Source organism: Tauraco erythrolophus, chromosome 4, assembly GCF_009769465.1.
Source record: "Tauraco erythrolophus isolate bTauEry1 chromosome 4, bTauEry1.pri, whole genome shotgun sequence".
Lineage (NCBI taxonomy): Eukaryota > Metazoa > Chordata > Aves > Musophagiformes > Musophagidae > Tauraco > Tauraco erythrolophus.
The window spans coordinates 43,773,615-43,777,913 of NC_141468.1; the positions used below are offsets into that span (position 1 = coordinate 43,773,615).

The following is a 4,299-nucleotide window of genomic DNA, read 5'->3' on the forward strand; positions in this document are numbered from 1 at the left end:
TCAGCACACCCCACTGAAAGGAGAAGTTGTCATTTTTATAATAGAATCCAAATCCTGTTTATTTGTTTCAGCTGGTGTCTGCATGAATCAAAGGCGTCAGTGGTAATCTGAGATTCATGGAGTTGCATTGGAAGCGTTTTGACAGAATCTGCTACAATGACAGCATGTAAAAGTGTAGTAGTAGATTTTCCAGGACACTGTATGCAGTACAGGACTCCTGCAAACTGCACTTTAGAGGAGCATGGATCCATGCTGTCACAGATGAGCATGTCGAAATGGAAGCCACCAGCCTGCGTCCGCCTGTCTGAGTCTGCAAGTTAGGACGAAAGAGGAGTCTAAAGCCAGTTTAAAGGTGAGATCTGCACTGGTGCAATCGATCTTGCAGCCTCCAGTTCTGTACCAGTAGTCCTGCAACAGACTTCCTGGCTGTGGTAAAACCTCAGAAGCCTCAAGTACCAGCAATTTCATCTTTTTTTTTCCCCCTTCCTGCACTCCTTCAGTCTGCCATATCTCTGCTTTTCTCCACCATCCCCACAGGAGCTCACTGCGAGGACTGAGTCAGAGACAGAGTGGCTGTACTCAGAAGGTCCCTGTGCTTCTCTGCCCTCCCAGAAACCATCCCTGGCATGCATCAACTTCATGAGATGTTGCGGTTAGCAACCCAGACCCAGATGTCAGATTTTTAGGAAGCAAACCTAAGGCCTGTTTTTTGTTTTGTTTTGTTTTTCTTATTGTGCGATACACCATCATGAAAGGAAAACAGCTTCAGGACATGCAAATTCTAATCTCTAGCTGCCTGTGATTCAAAGTCAGAGGAAAATACATCTACTTAAGGTCTTGTAGTTTTGGGGATTCTCTTTGAAAAAATTTTCAAAAGCAGTTCCTTGAAGCATATTTGTACTTCCACTTTACTACCACCTTCCCCTCCTTCAACGTAAACTTAAAAAAGGAAAGAAAATAAACTATCTAGCCTTTTCTCTATATCTTTTTCATTTATCTTCTGTGCAAGGCAGTAGCCAAATGTGCTGAAGAGTTACACACCTTTTGAACAGCTTTTCTTATGTTCAGGTTTATTTATTTTGTCTTGCTGTGCCACAGGCCATTCTGTCATCCCTAATTTCAGAAAATAAATCTCTTATTCCTCTAGATCAAAACAGAGACATTCCTTGGAAAGGCTGGTGCACTGATTGTCTTCCTGATTTGTCCTTGTGGTCTGCAGCTGGTGGCATCTGCAGCAACGGTGCCTCCAGCTTTCAAGTCCATGAAGCCAGCCTTGTCCTGAAGAGTCTGATGCTGATATCTATGTCCTGTAGAAGGTCCAAAGATTCTGTGTCATCAACAGTCTTAGTGAGCCTGAAACAAAGTTCATTAGCAACTGCTGATGAACCAGCAGTATGGGTCCTTGCAAAGAACTGCAGCTCATTAGCACCAGCCCTGTGAGGAGGGCAGCGGAGTACTTGACTCTCATTTTGCAGCCTGTCAGGCACAGACAGGCAGAATTAGAAGAATCACTCTTCAGCACCACTAAAAGATGTCTGCACTTCTCAGGCCTGACCGAAATTCTGCCAAGGGAGCACAAATCTCCATGCCGATACCAGCAGGACGGGGATTAGACCTCTCCTGCCTGTCAAAGCATTGTCCTGGTTTCGGCTGGGATAGAGTTGATTTTCTTCCTAGTAGCTGGTACAGTGCTGTGTTTTGGATCTAGGATGAAAATGATGTTGATAACACACTGATGCTTTAGTTGTCGCTGAGCAGGGCTTACGCTAGCTCAAGGACTTTTCAGTTTCTCCTACTGCCCTGCCAATGAGGAGGCTGGGGATGCACAAGAAGCTGGGAGGGGACACAGTCAGGATGGCTGACTCAAACTTGCCAGAGGAATATTCCATGTCATATGAGAACATGCTGAACAATAACACTGGGAAGGAGTTGGCTGACGGGCAGCAGCTGCTGCTTGGGTACTGTCTGGGCATTGGTCAGCGGGTGGTGAGCAATTGCATAGTGCATCGCTTGTTTTCTATATTCTATTATTATTATTATTATTGTTATTATTATTATTATTATTATTATTATTATTTTACCTTCCTTTTCTGTCCTATTTAACTGTTTTTACCTCAACCCACAAGGTTTACTTTTTTTCCTAGTTCTCTCCCCCATCCCACTGGGGCTGGAGAGTGATCAAGTGGCTGGGTAGTGTTTAGCTGCCTGCTGGGTTAAACCACAATAGTCCTTTTAGGCACCCAATGTGGGGTACAAAATGTTGAGATAATGACAGATCTGACCAGAGTGTATTGAAACAAATTTTTTGTAAGCATTCTTTATACCAGTTTAATAGTTACTGGTCACAATGTTGATTTATTTGCTCTCAGAGTTGTTGCGCTTTTTCTCGGAGTTGTGTTATCTTTCTTGCTGTATGCATTCCCTGTTGTGCTGTTTGTCATCTCTGGGGGCTGGATTAAGGTTATCATTTTGCTGTACTGTGCAGCACTGGCTTATGATATGATAAAATGGCTGGTCATGAGACTAATCTGGTATTTGTACTCAGCATTGCCATCATCTCCATACTTTGGGAACCATCTCTCAGAAACTATTAATAATTACACTCTTCACCTTTTCTCCTTGGACAACAAATCCATGGGGGAAACAAGGGGGGGACAATTTCCCCCACTCCTTCACCTTCTCTTTCTCCTTCACCCTCCCCTTATTCTCCAGGCTAGATACAATACCTCTTGAGAATTTTGAATCTCCTTGAGATGTTAAAACCAGTATGTTCCTATTGCTATGTCTCCTGAATGTGTTTCAGGTCTTGTTTAAGGTTAAACAACTATTTAAGAATACAGCCCAGAGATCCACCCTGAGACTGGATAGTTACAAGTGTCAGGGTCTGTGGGATAGTATGGATGAGTACCTAGGACAGTGGGCACCCCTAATGTTTTGGAACTTCACCGTGAAGAAGTGCAGAAAACCTAGTAATATATTTGGCAAAAGTGTGCCATCACCCTGGCAATTCCAGAGAGACTCAAATCACTGCCAAGTGCTGGGGCCAGGCTCATGCCTATCAAGCCTTCTTCCACATTATTCAGTGCCCTCAAGGGGAAGAGGAGGTCTCTGGATCTGACAACAAAACAACAGGCACTGTGGCTACTCCAACACCCGTGACAAGCACTGCATCTGAACCAGAGAACCAGCCTGTGCTGGTGTCAGTTGCCCCTACGCACAAGAAGAAATATTGTATGTGAAAGTCAGCTCATTTAATAAGAGACGATACTCCTACTAAGAAGGGGAAGGAGGAAGAAGTGGACAAGGCAGGCTACTCTGAAGCAGGGCCATCACAAGAACAAAACGAGGAAGAGGCAGAACTCATGAATGAGGCAGTAATCACCCAATCGCTATCCCTGAGTGAGTTACAAGAAATGTGAAAAGATTTCAGCTGTTGTCCAGGTGATCACATTGTCACCTGGCTGCTCTGATGCAGGGATAACAGGGTCAGTGGACTGGAATTAAAAGATAGAGAAGTCCAGCAGCTGGGATCCCTTTCTAAGAAAGGAGGCATTGATAAAGTGATTGGAAAAGGGGTGCAAGCCCTCAGCCTCTGGAGGTGACTCCTGTCAGGCGTGAAGGAAAGGTATCCCTTCAAGGAAAATGTTATACGTCACCCAGGCAAGTGGACCACCATAGAGAGAGGTATCCAATACCTGCAGGAGTTAGCTGTGCTGGAGGTGATTTGCGATGACCTGGACAACGAGCTGCTCATCCAAAGATCCAGATGAAGTCAAGTGCATGTGACCCATATGGTGGAGGTTTGTACGGAAAGCACCATCATCCTATGCCAACTCATTGTCAGTAATGACCTGGAAAGATGTAGAAGGACAAAAGGTGGATGAATTGGCTGGCCAACTCCAGCAATACAAAGAAATTGCATCTCAGCTGTGGAGAAACTGTCCTGGGAGTTCCAGTAATTCAAAGAGAATATGTCCTACTCCCCACCTGTATGGACTCTCAATATTAGGAATAAGAAGTAATACTCTCAAGTATTAGGAGTAAGAATTTCTGTGCTCAAGAGAGAGGATATAATGAGTACACACCATGAGCCACTCTGTGGTTTTATGTGCGTGTCCACAGAGAGGACATGAGGAAGTGGGATGGAAAATCTACCTTGAACCTAGAGGCACGGGTATGTGAATTACAAGGAAAAGCAATCTTGAAAAGTTTTTTTTCCAGGAAAATTGCTGCTCCAGTTTCCATGTTGCTGACCAGTTCCATGGATAGAGTAGAAGGACTGATCTTCTGATCTTAACA

The 4,299-nt window shown here is 44.3% G+C and overlaps 1 pseudogene; it reads left to right on the plus strand.

Annotated features, from left to right (window-relative positions):
- Window positions 1–1,854: 1,854 nt before the first annotated feature.
- LOC147528843 (uncharacterized) lies at window positions 1,855–4,038 on the plus strand (annotated as a pseudogene).
- Window positions 4,039–4,299: the final 261 nt, after the last annotated feature.